Source organism: Hypanus sabinus, chromosome 10 (genome assembly GCF_030144855.1).
Source record: "Hypanus sabinus isolate sHypSab1 chromosome 10, sHypSab1.hap1, whole genome shotgun sequence".
NCBI classification, from domain to species: domain Eukaryota; kingdom Metazoa; phylum Chordata; class Chondrichthyes; order Myliobatiformes; family Dasyatidae; genus Hypanus; species Hypanus sabinus.
Window position 1 is genome coordinate 122,171,511 of NC_082715.1, and position 18,558 is coordinate 122,190,068.

Consider the following 18,558-nt stretch of genomic DNA (forward strand, 5'->3'; position numbering starts at 1 on the left):
GGAGGTGGGAACCTCAGACTGAAGCAGCAGTTAAAAATGTCTGCAGTACTCCTGCCAGGTGGTCTGCACAGGATCTAAGAACATGGCCAGGGACACCATCCAGGCCAGATGCTTTTCATGAATTCACTCTGTACAAGGCTAACTTACGTTTGCAATAATGACAATGGGTTCAGGTGCATTGGATGCTATAGGGACGGGTAGTGACTGTTCAATCCACTTCCGTTCAAAACATGTATAGAATACTCAAAGCTAATCAGGAAGGGACGTGCTACTGTCCATTGATGTTGCATAATTTTGTCTTGTAGCCTGTTATGATATGTAAGCCCTGCTACAACTTACGGCTGGTCTGGGACTTGACTGTGTTCCGGTAGTGTCTCTTGGCATCTATGATAGTATTTTGCATGTTGAATCCTAATTTCTTGTTAAGGGTAGGGTCACCACTGAAGTCCTGGACTTCAGTGATTGTACCACTGAAGTCCTGGACTTCATTAGGGAGTGGATCTCCCAGTTCATCCTGATTTGCTGTCTAGGAACACCTGAATTGTCATCTTTAGTGCAGAGTCCTCTACAGATCGGCTGCACACTGCAGGCTGAGCGTGTGGCCAGGTTCAGAACACCAGGGGTCAGGAACAGGGTATGTTTGTAGCAGGAGCTGACTCAGTAATTGTACATTTCCTGCTCCTTTCAAACTCAGTGAAATCCATGGAAATTTTATTATACTGCTGAGTAAGTGGAGCAAGAAATGAAACTGAGGGGGGCAGCAGGGGTGGGTTGGCTATTGGTAGAGAGCATACTTTAAATTGAGGGGGTGACGTTTAAGGGAAATGTGTGAGGAAAGTTTTTTTTAAACAGAGCGTTGAGTGCCTGGAATGGGTTACTAGGGACGATGGTGGAAACAGGGTGCATATTGGCAGTGAAGTGGCTTTTAGAAAGGTGCAGGACTATACAGAGATTGGAGGAATGTAGATCACACACAGGCAGAGGAGGCTAGCTGGACTTGTCATTAGATTCAGCATAGACATTGTGGACTGAGAGGCCTGTCACTAATTAATTTCTAAAGTCCAATAGTCTGGAAAATTTGCTAGTCCAACACTACCAAAAACCCAAGGGTAACAAGCATATGATAGAGGAGCGGAATGGTCAAGCAACTTTTCAACAGACTGGTTGTTGCTCCAAGTTCTAGCACCTCTAGTCTCTTGTGTCTCCAATGATTCAAGCGAGCCTGATTCTCAGAATTTTACTGTATCTTTTTTTCTCCCCAGTACCAATCAAAGTGGATAATTATAGTCAGTGAGGCCTAGAGTCTGATGTTACTGACGCGATCCAGGTATTGTCTGGCGTAAAAGAAAATGCCCTCGTCTCCTGCCAAGTCCTATAAAATCTGTTGCTAAGACAAATACATCTTCCAACTCACTAATTGGCTGACCACTTTTGTCCTTGGGCTGAGAGATACACAAGTTAAGGATACTTTGCTTTACCCCACACAGCTTTTCACACAAAACAAACTGATTCAGTGAATAAGATCGATGTGTTATGACAGGAAGGCCCAGGGCTAATTTATGGTAGCTTGTTGGTTGACATTATCGATGCTAGACTGGGAGGTGTATTTAGATCTCCCTGAAGCAGCTGGAGAATTTAATTTAAGTAATTAAATAAATCTGTTGTTTCTTCAAAGGAAGATTAGCTAATGTGGTATTTGGGACACCAGTGGAATGGTGTGAGAGCACATCTGGTTCACTGATGTTCTTCATGGAAGGCGATCTTCCTCAGTCTGTTCCTTTTGTGACTGCTGTCCATCAATGTGATTGACTCTTAGCTTTTCAGTTCAGTACGATGAGAGGTGGGCAATTAATATAGCTCTTGGTAGGGACATCTGTATCTAGTGCATGTGAAGAGAAACTGAAACACATACTCTCACACACACACACACACGCACTTAGACACAGAGCACATAAATATAGAGGGCAGATACACATGTACACACACACACATCAACCGATCAACAGGTGACTCAATAGCCAGAGGTCTACACGCCATCCTTACACATCTGGAGAAGAGTGACGCTTATGTGAGAATGCTGTTCTTGGACTACAGTTCAGCATTCAACACCATAGTTCCCTCCAGGCTCGACAAGAAGCTCAGAGACCTCGGCCTTCACCCTGCCTTGTGCAGCTGGATCCTGGACTTCCTGTCAGATCGCCGGCAGATGGTAAGAGTGGGCTCCCTCACTGCTGCAGGGCAGTGCAGGCTGCAGCCTCAGGGCTGTGCACTAAGCCCCCTCCTTTACTCTCTATATGCCCATGACTGTGTCGCAATCCACAGCTCCAATCTGCCAATTAAATTTGCTGACGACACTACACTGATTGGCCTAATCTCAAATAATAATGAGGCAGCCTACAGAGAAGAAATCATCACCCTGACACAGTGGTGTCAAGAAAACAATCTCTCGCTCAATGTTGCAAAAACAAAGGAGCTGGTTGTGGACTACAGGATGAATGGAGATTGACATCAATGGATCTGGGGTTGAGAGGGTGAACAGCTTTAAGTTCCACTGCATAAACATCACTGAGGATCTCACGTGGTCTGAACATACCAGCTGTGTGGTGAAGAAAAGCACAACAACGCCTCTTTCACCTCGGACAGTTGAAGAAGTTTGGTGTGGGCCCCCAAATCCGAAGAACTTTCTACAGGGGCACAATTGAGAGCATCCTGACTGGCTGCATCACTGCCTGCTATGGGAACTGTACTTCCCTCAATCACAGGACTCTGCAGAGAGTGGTGCGGACAGCCCAGTGCATCTGTAGATGTGAACTTCCCACTATTCAGAACATTTACAAACACAGGTGTGTAAGAAGAGCCTGAAGAATCATTGGGGACCCGAGTCACCCCAACCACAAACTGTTCCAGCTGCTACCATCTGGGAAACAGTTACCACAGCATAAAAGCCAGGACTAACAGGCTCCAGGACAGCTTCTTCCACCAGGCCATCAGACTGATTAATTCATGCTGACACAACTGTATTTCTATGTTACATTGAATGTCCTGTTGAACATAATATTCATTGCAAATTACTAAAAATCGCACATTGCACATTTAGATGGAGGTGTAATGTAAAGATTTTTACTCCTCGTGTATATGAAGGATGTAAGTAATAAAGTCAATTCAATTCAATACACACACACACACAATTGGGAAAAAAGAGTAAACCACAGTGCTGGTGAAGGGTCTCAGCTCAAAACATTGAATGTTTACTCTTTTCCATAGATGCTGCCTGACCTGCTGAGTTCCTGTGGTAATTTGTGTGTACTATTACTTTGATTTCCAGCAAATGCAGATTTTCTCTTGTTTGTGAAATGAGTTAACAAGTTTGTTTTAAATCGTAGAGAGGGTGGGAGAGGGATAGTTGGTACAAAGTGAATATATATCTCTGATAGGGTGAAGCCATGGTTGTTGTGGTGATATGCTGTTTACAAAGACTTACGGTTAAATGAGTAATTAGGATATTTAGAGAGAGAAAAAACGTGCAGAGCCATATGTAAAAGTTGTAAAATGCAGAACAGAGACAATGCAAAGAAGTGAAACCAAAAAGAGAATGTTGGAAATGCCCAACAGATGTGATGGGGTCTGAGGGGATTCACCATCTAAGGGACCAGCCTGATGAATCTTCACTGCTCTAGCTCTTTTAGATTTATTTTAGGTAAGGAGACTAAAACTCTACACAGTTCTCCAGGCATGATCTTCCCTAGGTTCCATATTGTCACAGTAAGACATCTTTACTCTTGCTGTCGAGGCCTCAAACAATAAAGGCCGAAACACCATTTATCTGGAGACACGAAGAGACTGTAGACGCTGGAATCTGATATGAAAAGCAATCTGCTAGAGAAGCTTGGTGGGTTGAACAGCACCTGTGGGAGGTGGGGGTGAAATAATTGCCAACATTTCAGATCGAACCCCTCCATCAGGATCGATAATGCAGGTAGCATGGTGGGGTGGGTGGAACAGGGTTGAGACAGGGCAAGAAGTTGATTGGTGGACTGGGGAAGGGTGAAGGATGGCAGGGTGGGGGAAAGGATGGATGAGCTTGGGAGACAGAGACAGAAGCAGGAAAGAAAAAGAAGGATAGATGGAGGCAGATGGGGAAAGGGGAGGGTAAACGTGGAAACAGCTACAAGACTGATAAACAGGAACACAAAGGCTCCCAGTATTGGAATATGATAAACAAGGACGGTGATAATGGGAACTATTCATGGAGAGATGAAGGGCAGATGGAACCAGAGGAGGAGGGGATCCAGTGGGTGAAGTGTGTGTAGTAGGTGGAGGGAGAGGGGCACAAAAATGTGTGGAAAGAGAATCTGGGGTTGGGGATGTCTGGGAACAGAAGCAAAAATGGGAGGACCAGAGATGGATGGGACAGAGAGGGAAATGGGAATATGGGAGGTAAGGGATATCCAAAAACCTATTTGCCTTTCCAGTTGCCTGTTGTACTTGTACACTGGCTTTCATTGAATTGTGTACAAGGACACCTGGGTGCCGTTGAACTTCAACATTTCCCAATCTCGTACTATTTTAAACACACTCTACACGTGCTTTAGATGTCAAGTTAAATAACCTCACTGTTTTCCACATTTAAGCCAATCCCCTTTGCTTCCTTGTCCCAGTTAATTCTTGTTTACCATTGTGCAGTCGGCATGAAAATGGAAGTCAACAAACTTGAAAATATTGTTCATATAGTTTATAAATAGATGGAACCCAAAACTGACCCCCCCACCCCACCCCCAGCAAGGTTCTCTTTAATTTTTTTAGTTACACCTGCGTGGACCAACCATCAGTCTGAGCAGGAATTTTCTACACAGCCTGAAAACTCGCAGCTCTGTAATGAAACATTATATAAAAGAAAATTCCAACTGCGCGGCAACAAAGGCTATGTGCGCGGGAGCATTTCAGTTACTGTGCAGCCACACACTGGCACAGATTAGAGGGAACATTGCCCATCCTGAACCCTGTTAGTTACAATCTCCCAACCTGAGAAGGTGTAAGCAGGTTCTCCCCCATTGACAGACCTCGTTTGATAAAGATGAAATCTTAATCTCTGTCTCGTCGTGCCAGTTGTTCTCTGTCTACCTGCACTACATTTCCTCTATAAGTGAAATACTATATTCTGCATTCAGCTTTCCCCCCTTGCCTTTTGCTACGATGATATACTCCAAGCGGACACAACCTTGTCATAACGTGCCTCAATACCGGTATTGCCCGGAGTCAGGGCTTTATGACCCCAGTTTCGGGGGTTCAGCTCAGAGCTAACAACCATGAACGGTCAATAAAATTGCAACAGGAAACAGCAATGAAGAATCCTACATCTCTGCGTGCCGAAGGGTCTCGGCCCGAAACGTCGACTGTACTGTTTGCCAGAGATGCTGCCTGGCCTGCTGAGTTCCTCCAGCATTTTGTGTGTGTTGCGTGTATTTCCAGCATCAGCAGATTTTCTCTCGTTTTTCTCTGTGAGAGTCGGACAGGAATGGAGGACCTTCATGCCTGCAGCGTAACGGCCACTAAGTATTTCTGCATGGAACGATCCATTTGAACGCCATAAATTCCAAAGGCTTTTCACTGGATCGAGGAACATGTGACAATAATGTAACAATTACTTGCACTAAACCCATGCAAGTACATCACCCCCTTATTCCTCATGCTTAATCTTGTTAACTATGTGCGACTTCAAAGGCTCTCCCAGAATCCCATGAATCGTTTAAATGGGATTAATACAGATAGGTTCGCAATGGTTAGCACGGATTTGACGGGCCGAAGGTCAGAGCTCCATGCACTACATCATGACGGCTATGGTTAGGAAATTGCCCCCTACCCGCAATTTCTTTGGCTTTGACCGCTGTTCGACTGTCAGGGGTGTGAAACTGTAGGAGACAGACTTAAGATAATTGGGAACTGTTAGAGGGCATGAAGCTGACCTCCCTGCCAGATGTACTGGCTCTTTAACCAGAGAGAGAGAGAGAGAGAGAGAGGGAGAGAGGGGGGGGGGGGGAGAGGGGAGAGAGGGAGGGAGAGAGAGGGAGAGAAAAGGGGGTCAGAGGCTGACGTTAGCAATTGTGTTATATTCTTGTCAGGAGGCTCCGAACGGTTCAGGATTTACGTCAAGGAACCATCTCTAAATCATAAAATCCTAAAATATACCTGGGCTATTTCTGTACCAGGCTGGGGGCTGAGCGGTGTAAAGAGAGTACGTGATTCGATCTTTCCATTTTAGTGGCCGTTTATTACAAGAAATTGTGTAATAGCGAGAAATTCCGCCGTGCATCGGTACAATTAGCCAACAATAAGACGTGCGTCCGCTTTATTCAGGTTTATGCGCGTATGACTGTACAACAAACAGATCATTTGGCAGCATCCAAAGAGTTGTTTTTGCGTTTGCGGATGCCAAGTTTACGAGCGACATTCAGTTGATGACAGCTTTGAGCTGCGTTGACTGTAATTCTTTTCTTTCCCCTTACTGCTTCTGTGGCGCCCTCTCTCCACTGTTCGTCCTGCTTTCACCTTCGGCCCCGTGCCCCAGTGCTGGTTAGAGTGGTCCCGTCCTTTAATCTGCCTCCCTCCACCTCCTCACTCGCTGCCGCGACTGACATCATTGTCACGGCTTCGCAACTCACTTACGGTCAGTGCAGCGGCCGGCACTGCCCGGAATCGGCGGCCGAGGGGTCTGAGTCATAGTCCGGGCTTCTGCAGTTCCCAGCAATTCCCAACGCTCCCGGCTGAGTCACCTGGAGAACCGGATGCAGGGGAACGCGCACACACTTTCCAGGGAGCAGACCAGCCAGAAGGGACCTGCTCTTAATCAGAAAATGCTGGAATATTCAGCCTCTATGGAAAGGGAAATAGTTAAGTGCTGAAAGAAGTTCAAGTTTGTCATTAAACCATACAGATGAATAAAGTCCAAAGTAAATTTATTATCAAAGTACATGTATGTATTTTTGTCGCTTTCTTGCAGGCATACTTAATAAATCCAATAACCATAATAGAATCAATGAACGATTTACCACAGGGCAGACAACCAGTGTACAAAAGACAACAAACTGTGCAAATGCAAAAAAAAAGAAATAATAATGTATAAATAAGCAATAAATATTGAGAACATGAGATGAAGAGTCCTTGAGAGTGAGTGGTAGGTTGAGAGTCTGTTTCAGTGATGAGGCGAGTGAAGTTGAGTGAAGTTGTCCCCTTTGGTTCAACAGCCTGATGGTTGAGGGGCAGTAACTGTTCCTGAACCTGGTGGTGTGAGTCCTGAGGCTCCTGTAGCTTCTTCCTGATGGCAGTAGCGAGAAGAGAGCATGGCCTGGGTGGCGGGGGTCCCTGATGATGGATGTTGCTTTCCTGGAACAACACTTCATGTAGATGTGCTCATTAGTGGGGAGGGCTTTACTCGTGATGGACGAGGTTGTATCCACTACTTTTTGTAGAATTTTCCACTCAAGGGCATTGGTCTGTCCGTACCAGGCTGTGATGCAGCCAGTCAATATACATCTATTATACCACACGTCTACAGAAGTTCATCAGAGTTTCAGAAGTCATGCCAAATCTCCACAAACTCCTAACTCCCAATCCTCCCCCGTCCCCTTGGCCTCACCAGTGTAGTCCAAAGGAAAGCTTATGAAACAATATGTTTGGCACCAGCTTTGCTGTAGGAGCTGCCGGAGGGATGTTCAATGACGTCCAGCCGCCTCAGGGGCTCCACTCCAGATTTGCTGTCTGGGTTTACTCCTGTAGCCTTCGACTCTCCTGAGGCTGCCCACGAGGCAGTGGGGCTGGTTACCCAGCGCTGGAAATCTGGTCCACAAGCACCAGGACGTGTCCACACGCCAGTGGGCATGCGTGCGACGTGTGCCGGGGCCAGACCTCCTCCCCGCCCTCTGAAGTTCAGCCTGAGTCTGAAGGGAGTTCAGCTTCCGTGTGCGCCGGTGAGGAGGCACTGCATGAGACTTGCTGTTAGAGAGGCTATGTACTGGCAGGGGAGAGACTTACACTTTCAGCTCTCTTTTTCGCAAGGTTGCTAGCCAGCGGTGGAAGCCAAAACTGAGAGCGACAAACACTACCACACTAGCCACGTCACAACAAACATTTTGATATAATCAAACATATATACATAGACATATAAATAATATAGCCCAAGTCCCTAGGTGTCATGGCCTGTAGATGTCATGTTGCATTTCTATAAGACCACATATGTTTCTTTCAGGTTCTCTGGTTGCTACTTATGAATTTGCATGTCTTATTAATCCATTCATATTGCAATAACTCACAACTTAAGGGGGATTCTCATTCTTCTATTTCATATTTTATCTACCGAATTCCTTTCCCCATCTGGTCCTGACACATCCCTCCCCACTATTGGTACTATCTACAGGAGGTGCTGCCTCGAGTTGGCAACATCTAGTACCAAAGATCCCCCACCATCCATACCATGCCATCTTCTTGCAGCCCCAATTGAGCAGGAGGTACAGACGCATGAAGTCCCCCACCAGCAGAGATCAGCTAACTCCCTTCCAACTTGCACAACACTAATCCCTCAAGTTCAGCAATACTATGTCCACTCTGATCACTTTGCACTAAAATGTACATTGTTCTCACTGTGTTCCTGTAAAACCTTTTCAAAGATCTCAAAGTAAATTTATTATCAAAATACATACATGTCACCATATACAACCCAGAGATTCATTCTCATGTAGGCATTCACAGCAACTACAAAGAAACAGAATAAAATCAATGAAAGACTGCACCCAAAAAGATTGAGAAACACCAATGTGCATAATACAAGCTGTGCAAATACAAAAAGAGAAAATAATAATAAAAGTAAGCCATAAAATTGAGAACATGAGATAATGAGTCCTTGAAAGTGAGTCTGCAGGTTGTAGGAACAGTTTAGTTTTGGGTTGAATGAAGTTGAGTGAAGTTATCCCCTCTGATGGTTAATAACTGTTCCTGAAACTGAATAAATAATTTCAGTTATTTTCTTCTGAATGCTGCTTATGGAATATTATGTGCCAGTGATGCTATTGCAAGTTCTTCATTACACGTGTGTGTGTGTGTTCTTGTACATATAAAAATAACCATGACTTGACTCAACATGACTCGACTCAATCTGCCTTTTACCTTTCCCCTGATGTTTGCTATTATCACCTTTCATACTTCCAGCATTGTTAGCCTTTGTGTTCCTGCTTACCTCCCTCCCAGTTGTCTCCACCTTCACCTGCTTCTTCTGCCACTTGGCTCACCCCTCTTCTTTCCACCAGTCTCTACTTGCTCCTGTCTCACCCTCTACACTCACAGTCCTGATGAATGGCCATGACACAAGCCGTTGACAATGCCTCCCCCCCCCTCCCGCCGGTGCTGTTCCACTACTGAGGTCCTCCAGCAGACTGGTCACCTTTTCTCTGCCCTTTTTACCGATCATCTTAAACATATATATCCTCTGGTTTCAAACCCTGGTTTGTTTAGCTATGGTAACCTAGAGGTTAATTTACTGTGTTTGCTATGTACAGGTCTGGGGCAATGATCTAGTGAAGTCAGTCCAATTAACTGCAGGGTTCTTTTTTCAATGAACAGTGGGATGTATATTTCCGGGAAGTACTGTAATGAAGTATAGATCCAACAATCTGTTTCCTCAGTTCAGGGAAAAATTAGATAATTGCAATAAATATTTGTATTGCCCATCCAGAACATATACATTTTATAAGAGATAGAAAGAATTCCTCCTTTCTTTTCCAAAACCCCTCAAAACCATGAACATCTCTATTAAAAATTTTTAGTTCTGTTCAAGTGTCAGGGACCTGAAATATTAAGTCTATTTATTTCTCCACTGCTGTTACCCAACTTGTGGTATATTTCCAGCTTTGTCTATTATCGTTTCAGATTTCCAATAACTGCAGGTTTTGTTTGCTTTTCAGTGGCAATTACACAATATTTAGTTCACATTAATCCCAGTTAAGTGGAACTCTTTATTCCTGATTTCAGTGTGACAAATCTACTCTGTACACCGTCTGAGGTTTTTATATCCATCATGAAGTTAGGTGCCTGGAGTAGGACTCAGAAATTTAATTGGGATCTTCTCAGTAGCTTATACTGGGATGCAATCCATGCATATTTTTACTACAAAGTTTTTGGCTGCCAAAATGAATGCATTACACAACAATTGAGCAATGTAAATGTCAACGCTATGTTTGGGCACTCAATCGTCAATAGCACCCTGGAGAATTACCCACTTCCAACTGAAAGCTGCATTTAATTTTAAAGAGGTCCCTCTAACTTTTAGAACCGTAAAAAATAAGAGTGTAAGGAATTGAAATAGAGAAGTGAAGGAATTCAATGGAAGGTGGTCCCACTGAATTATGAAAGGTACTGAGGGTTCCTAAGAGTGTAGATAGTGGTAGAATATTTGCCCTTGTTTGAAATCTCGAACAAGAGTTTAGCTGGGCCATTTTACTGGAGGGAGTATGAATTTCTTCTCCATGGTTGTGAGTCTCTGGAATTGTCTAATCTAGAGAGCTGTTGAATCGAATCCATTATGTATATTCAGAACTGAGATTTTTGGACTACAGGATGTTGAAAAGGTTATGAGAATCAGGCAAGAGATTGTAGCTGAGGTCAAAGATTACAGCAGCCACAGTCTTACCGATAGAATGAGCTGGCATGAGGTTTTTTTTTTAATAAAGGATATGACTGAGTCTAGCGCCATGATGGGCACGTGGACAAGAAGAATAGAGTTACAAGACACTAATCTGGAGCAACAAACAAATTGATGGAAGAACCCAGCAGGCCAGACTGCAAATGTAAAGGAGGATGGATAGTCTTTTCAGGTCAAGACTCTTCAGCTGGACTGGATGAGGAAAAGTGATCGCTGCTAGAAAGATTTCATGAAGTGTTGTGAAAGGAATGGTTTAATTACCGGGCTAGTAACCAGAGGTCACAATGAGACATTTAAGCTTGGTCCTTCAAATAAATCTGGAAATAGAAAGCTCATAACAGAAAAGACAAGAAACTACTGGCCAGTTTATTTTTCAAAATCATTCAGTTCAAATATCTTCAAACTCATCAGTTCAGTTCACAAGGAAACAATATCCCAGAACAGAAATGCAGAGTACTATAGGACATGCACTTAAGATAAAAGGGGGAAAAAGACTAAAGGAGACATACAAAGCAAATTATTTGGAGAGATTTGTAGGGGACTGGAATGAGTTGCTAAGGTTGATGGTGGAAACAGATACAATAGTGCCATTTGAAAGGCTGTTAAACACATGGGAGTGCAGGGAATTGAACAATATGGATCAGGTACAGGCAGAGAGATTTAGTTCAATTTGGCATCATGTTCAGTACAGACACAGTGGGCTGAAAGACCTGTACCTATGTTCTAATGTCATTTATGAAGTCATCATCCTTACCAACTGGCCTACTAGAATTAAATAAATACACAAAATGCCATGAAATTCAACAGGCCAGGCAGCATTTTCTGTTTGTGTTGTGGACAGAGTGCAGGTGAACTCTGTGAAATGGTCATTCAGTTCATGTTTGGTCCGAGAAGGCCATATGTGAGCACCAAATGCAATCAGCAGGTGGATGTGAATCACTGCCTCACCCGGAAACCAAAAGCCACCTTGAACTCCAAGCTCCCCCTTCCACGTTCACACCAATTTGACTATCCTCAGCCTTCTCCACTGCCTCAGTGAGGCAACATACTAAGCAGAAGTAAAGCACATCATGTTCCACCTGTGTTGCCTACATCCCAATGGTATGAACACTAATTTTTTTCAATTTCAGCAACCGTCACCCGTGTTTTTTGTCCTCTTCTTCCAGTTCACCCGGTCTCTTTCCATTTGTCACCCTTTTCCATCCCTCCACTCTCATTACTCAAACTATGTCACTGGCTCCATCTTCCCTTTGCCCACCTACCTGGGTCTCTTCTCCCTTTGTTCACCTTTCCTGTCCCGTCCCCCAACGGTTTCTATTTGCCAAAACAAAAGATTTTCGAGCATTTGCACTCATTACCCACCAGGCTCTGGCTCAACATTCCCTCCTCCCTCCCTTTTCGCCACCTTGCTTCCATCTGCCCATCATCCATCTCCTGACTCGGGTCCACCCCCTCATACTGCCTCTCCTTCCCTGTGCATGCTCAGCCCTTATGCAGGGTCGCCACCTGAAGCCATTGGCCGTCCCTCGGCCACATTTGCTGGGTTCTTCCAGCACTTCGTTTGCTCAAACCCTTTCAGCGCTGCCCAGCTCCTGGGAATGAAGAGTGAGAGAAGGAAGATCGAAGAAAACGTGAAAACGAATGATGGTGACTAAAATACCCTAAATTGTATTTATGCAAATGACCTGCAGAATCAAACAATGCAGAAGGCGATATTTAGACCCAATTTTCTGATAGTTTTTAAGAGCTATTCAAGGGAGACTGCAGTTTTCATTATGGAATATACATATCTGTGGTAAATTACCGTGGTAAAAAGGAGTAAGCTGCTGTTCGGCAACCATCCCGCAGGATATTCCGTCGGTACAACTTGATAGAGCTGCTTAGAAACTTAAGTACAAGGTCTGTATACGTATCAGCCAATCACGTGGCACCTTATTTACATATAAACGCATATATTTGCAACAGAGGGCAGTAATGATTCGGACACTATTAAGAGCCATGAGCTCTGTTTCATATTTATTTTCTTCAGTAGAGGGGTTTATTGTGTTAGAATGGAAAAACCAACTCAAAATACTGCAAGTTAAAAGAGTAGGATATTTTCGTGCTTTATATGGAAGTGATGTGACATTTGAACAATGCCCGGATGAGCCTCAGTGGTCTGGGGTGCAGGCTTCAAACCTGTAGCTGTCTAGCGACAGAGTGGTTCAATTCCACCTTTCGGGCGTCCCTCGCTGAACGGGACAAAGCATAGTGTTTTACCATTAGCACCTCGCTCAAAACCAGGAGCACAGGACCGTACCCCAATATTACAGGAATTCGGGCAGCGTCGTCCCGAAACGTCGACTGGCTATTCATTTTCATAGGTGCTACCTGACCTGCATTTTGGGTGTGTTTTCCTACATCTCCATCATCTCTTGTGTTTATAACAGTTACCAGGCCCCTCAACTTCCCTTCTCTGCACTGAGCAGGATGCTGAACTACACTAAAACTCTTCTGATCCATATCCCCCCATCCCAGCATTTTGATGTGTAACCTCCTCAAATACCACTTCCACCACTGCAACTGGCAACCCATTCCAGGGTTACCCATACCAGTCTCTGTGCGTAAAATACAAATGTGCACATCTCCCTTTAACTTTCCCCCCCCTCACCTTAAATGCGTACCCTCTAAAGCTTAATGTTCATATCCTGCAAGATAAGGTTCTGACTTTCTAATCTATCTATGCATCTCATAATTTCAGCCTCCATTGTGTTGAGTAAACAACCCAACTTCTCACAATTTCTTCCCACTCCCTCCTACCCTCTTTTTCCATTCCCATTCTGGTTACGTCTCACCCCATCACTTCTCCTTACCTGCACATCACCTGCCTCTGGTTGCCCTCCTCTTTTACCAGTCTGTGGACTTATCCTATTAGATTCTCTCTTCTTCAGCCCTTTACCTCTTCCACCTCCCCTCCCAGCTTCTTGCTTCAATCCCCCCCCCTCACCCACCCACCTTCCCTATCACCTGTAGCCTACCAGATTGTACTTCTTCCCTTCTTCCCATCATCTTATCCTGGCTTCTGCCCCCATTCCTTTCTAATCCTGGGGAAAGGTCTTGGCCTGCAATGCTTACTCTATCTTCCCTTCCTTAGATGCTGGCCTGACTTGCTGAGTTCCTCCAGCAGTTTTGTCTGTCTTGCTCAAGTTTGTCTAATCACTCCTTATAGCTCATACCCTCTAATCCTGGCAGCATCCTGGTAAACCTCTTCTGCATTCTTTCCAGTGGTTCCATGTCCTCCCTGTAACGGGGTGACCAGAAATGTACAATATACTCTAAGTTTGGAGTGTAATATTTCGGCTATCAAGTTTATCCTAGAATCAAATAATCACATATCAATATTACACCACTGTTTACGGTCATCTTGACGGCTTTAGCAACTTCGGATTTTAAATGGAAATGAAAATGAATTGCAAATACTGGAAAACTGAAATAAAATCAGGAAATGCTGGAAAAACTCAGGAAGTCAGGTGGCATCCCAGAATCCGAGTGGATGTTTCAGGTTCTGGTGTAGTATCTCTGACCTGAAACATTGTTTCTCTGTCCCCAGGCGTTGTAGAACCGATGAGTGGTTCCAATATTTCCTCATTTAACTGGGGTTCACAAGCTCCCCAACCTCTGAACTAGAGGTTCCCAACAGCTTTTATGCCATGCACCCCCTACCATCAACTGAGGAACCCCTGCTCTAGAATGAGAGACTGTAAAGATGATCTTATGCCTGGATACATACACTATCCACTAGCCCTGACCTTGAAACCTTCACATGCATTCCCGATTCGCAAAACATCGGACCTTGAATTTTAGAGCACAGGATTCAACAGGGGCACACTGGACTAGGTAAAAGCTATTGTGTCCTTGGACTAAAATGCCTCAGGAGGTTTCAGTGGAAATTCCCAACGTCATCAGACATTTGGTATAGAATGGGTGTCCAGAACCTTGGTCAGAGAGCGGGGATCTTATTAGAAGGAAACAAATCTTTGGATTGAAAGGTGAGTATATTCCAGAATATATTGCTTAGGCAGCTGAAGAGACAACTGATGGTTGAGAGCATGAAGATTTGTCCAGAATTGGACAAACACAAGAGACTTGCCATGCAGATGGACATCCCAGTCTTTTTGTTATCTTTAGGTAATATTACTTGAGAAGGAAAAATAATCTGCTCATCACTGGGCTATAGTTGATGGAATCTTGCTGTATACCGATTTAATGCTGCTGTTTTGTACTTTACTGGTAGTTAAACCTCAAGGGCCTTCAAGAGTTACCAGGTGTTTGGGAACAGGAGGTAGCAATGCTGTCTTTGTCTTCCCTAAGACCATGAGACATGGAAGCAGAATTGGGCTGTTTGGCCCATCGAGTCTGTTCCACTGATTGATCATAGCTGATTTGTTGTCCCTCTTAACCCTATTCTCCAGAAACTCAAGCATAGACTAGGAATGGTGAACCTTTTTGAGAGCATGGCTCCAAATTGACAATTCATTCATTATGTGGCGTGTTATATGACATGGATGATTATGGTCCCATAGCCATGATTGTTCTTGGCAAAATTTTCCTACGGAAGTGGTTTGCCATTGCCTTCTTCTGGGCAGTGTCTTTACAAGACGGGTGACCCCCAGCCATTATCGATGCTTTTCAGAGATGGTCTGCCTGGCATCAATACTGATATATCCAGGTCTTCTGATATGCATCAGCTACTCATACAACCATCCACCACCTGCTCCCATGGCTTCACATGACCCTGATTGAGGGTGGGGAGGGCGGCTATGCAGGTGTTACATCTTACCCAAGGGCAGGCTAGCAGAGGGAGGGAGTGTCTTACAACTTCTTTGATAGAGATATGTCTTCACCCCTAAATTGGCAATAATCTTCTCAAAATGTCCTCTCATGTGCCATGGTCTCTCCCTAAGGAGCTGTTGGCTGCTCCTTCCCTCTGCTAGCCTACAGGTCACCCTTGGGTCCTATTTAACACCTGCTTAGCCCCATGATCAGGGTCACGGGATCAATTACCAACAAAATTGCTTGGGGCAATCTGGAGTATGGACGTCAATCGGCACCATCTGTAAGGAGTTTGTATGTTCTACCTGTGACCACATGAGTTTCTTCCGGCTGCTTTGGGTTCCTTTCTGAAAAGAGAGATGTAATTGGTGATTCAAATATATTTACCATATGCGCTGAAAGCTACGACAGTGAAATGCATGGCCATGTTCATTACCAGCACAACCTAAGGATGTGCTGGGGCAGGCTGCAAGTGTCACTACACATTCTGGTGCCAAATAGCATGTCCACGATGTTCAGCAGAGCAGCACAAGCAACAGGAATAACAACAAAACAATGACAGAACAAGCCCCTTTCCTCCCACCCACCCACTCACAGACAGGCCTCCAACCTATGATCCTTGGCCCAGACTCACTGACATCGAGCCTCGATTTCTGGATACACCATCCGGCCTCCAACTTGTAGACTCACAGAAATCAGGTCTTTGCCTTGCAGACATCAGGTGTCCGACATCTGGGCACCCCAAATTAGGGGCTTCAACCATCCAGCCTTGACTTCCGACTCATCATGGTGAATTTTGAGGTGGGATTTTAGGGAGAAAGAAAGGCAGTGTTGAATGTCATTAAGAATGATATTTTTTACTAGAGCAGTGAAACTAAACAAGGGAATATTTCCACATGGGATTCTGATGATTCTGGGAAATCTGCATTTATTTCCACTCTTGCAATATCGTGTGGGTATTCAAACTCAACCACAATTTTACATTTTGTTTACTTTTTTATACATTACAATATCTAATGTATCAAATTGCAGCAGAACTAGTTCTGAAATGAGAAGTTACTCTCAGTTTTAGACGTTAACATATTGACATTCAGAAAGAGGAAGTTTTAGTAGTTTTGAAGCGCGTAAGGGTAAGGAAACCTATGTGATGTGATCAGATAATATCCCAGCAGACTATGGGAAGCAGTGGGACAGAACTGATAGGACTCCAGAAGAGATTTTTGTGTTTACGATAGCCATTATTTAAGAAAGGCTGCAAGGACACAGTAGGGAACTACAAGCCAGTGAGCCTGACATCAGAGTTGGGAAACTTGTCGGAGGGCTTGCTAAGAAACAGGATTTTGAAAGGCCAGGAAAAGATTTGAAGAGAAATAGACCAAACACAGGCTAATGGGACCAGCTTAGATTGGCATTTTGGTCAGCATTGGCTGAGCGGAGCTGAAGGGCCAGTTTTCCTGCTGAATTATTACTGAAGATTTTGCTAATAATTCCACAAATAAAAGGAACTTCAGGATTTGTTAAAAATCCTCTATATTTACCCTTCGTAAAGGCATGTTTTTACATCTAACCGGAAATGACAAGAGATGCAGGAACATCTGAGTATTGCTCAATTATGCCAGTGAGGGAAGTAAGCATACTCCACACCACAATATTCATTATGATTTTAATACAGATCAAGAAGATAATTCAGAAAGTGCCCACTATCTATACCTGCAGATGTCACAAACCTTGTTCACAGCTAAGTGCTCTAGTTACAGGAAGAATAGGCTACTGACATGAAGAGAATCCTCCAAGAGGCCCACAACCTTGTCGTAGGGTTTGGTGGCTTGTGTGCCTTAATGACCTGGAGCGCTATGTTGGTTGGAGTCAGGTCCTTGTGCTTTTGCTCTTGGTAAACAGATTAAATAGTAGAGACCAGACTAAGAGCGGTCCAACGGACCTCCGGGTTTGGGGGGTTCAGCTCAGGGCTGACAACCCTGAATGGTCAAAATAGAAATTGTTATTGAAACAGCAATGAAGACTCCTTCTGTACAGACAGAGATGGAGGCCCTCATTGCTGCCCTAACCACCAGTGGCATGATGTGCAGTAAGTAAGTATGAAGAGAATAGTTGCTGGACTAATAAACTCTGTTCAAATCCAAGCAGGGATTTAAATTCAGTCAATAATCTGGGGCAACAGCTGGTCTTTGTAATCATAACCACAACTTTTACTGGTTCTTTGTTGTAAAAAAGCTGTGTAATTTAGTAGTGTCTTCGGGGAAAGGAATCCACCACCCTAACCAGCTCTGGCTGAATGTGACACCAGACTACAGCATGTGTTTGATTCTTAGAAACAGTGTTCACAACTCCCTCCTTAAGAGTAGTAGTAATATCCATATCCCGATAAATGAGGAAAAGGGCAGTGCACAGCTGGATTTCTATAGCTTGCCTTTAAATTGGCAAGAGTCATACAGTTTAAACAGGCCCTTGGAGCCACTGACTGCGCCTATCTACTAACTGACCTACCCAGCATGGTTCAATCCTAACCTCCAGTGTATGGAGTTTGCATGTTCTCATTAGCTTCATCTGAATGCTCCAGTTTCTTGAAGGTGTGCAATTTGCTAGGTTAGTTGTTGCTCCATGCGGCGCATCGGACAGCAACCTTGCTGCTTCTTTAGCATTTGTCTGTCTTCTACGAGGCCGTGTTGCTAGCTCGATATTGAACCCAGCATGCATGCAAAGCATGCTAGGAGCCGGCCAGATTCGAACTTAGGACCACCCGCCTTGAAGTCCAGTGCCGATCCCGGTACACCACCGGCCAGCTTGCTAGGTTAGTTGGCCACTCTCAGTTGCCCTTCATGTGCAGGTGAGTGGTAGAAGCTCTGAGGGAGCTGACAACACTGTGGAGAGAATGAAGTAGGAATGGTGTATCTAGGTGTTTGACAGTGGACATGAACACGGTCGATTTCTATGACTCTATCCCACTCACATTTGACCCTCTGTCTTTGGCCTGCACAATATGAGCTAGAGGAACAGCCTCACATTTTCATTCTGGATATAATGCTGTCACCCTGACTCAG

General features: G+C 44.4%; 1 protein-coding gene and 1 non-coding gene across 2 annotated transcripts in view; one reads left to right on the forward strand and one right to left on the reverse strand.

Annotated features, from left to right (window-relative positions):
- Positions 1 to 12,582, reverse strand: part of si:dkey-16j16.4 (uncharacterized) — a 143,779-nt gene extending 131,197 nt beyond the window's left edge. The window contains exon 1 of the mRNA XM_059982821.1: positions 12,492 to 12,582. The gene's annotated coding sequence lies outside the window, so the exon portion shown is untranslated. The remainder of the gene's footprint in view (positions 1 to 12,491) is intronic.
- A 242-nt stretch (positions 12,583 to 12,824) lies between these two features.
- Positions 12,825 to 12,911, forward strand: trnastop-uca (transfer RNA opal suppressor (anticodon UCA)). The gene has a single exon. It is a non-coding gene; the product is annotated as a tRNA-Sec (tRNA).
- The last annotated feature ends 5,647 nt before the right edge of the window (positions 12,912 to 18,558 follow it).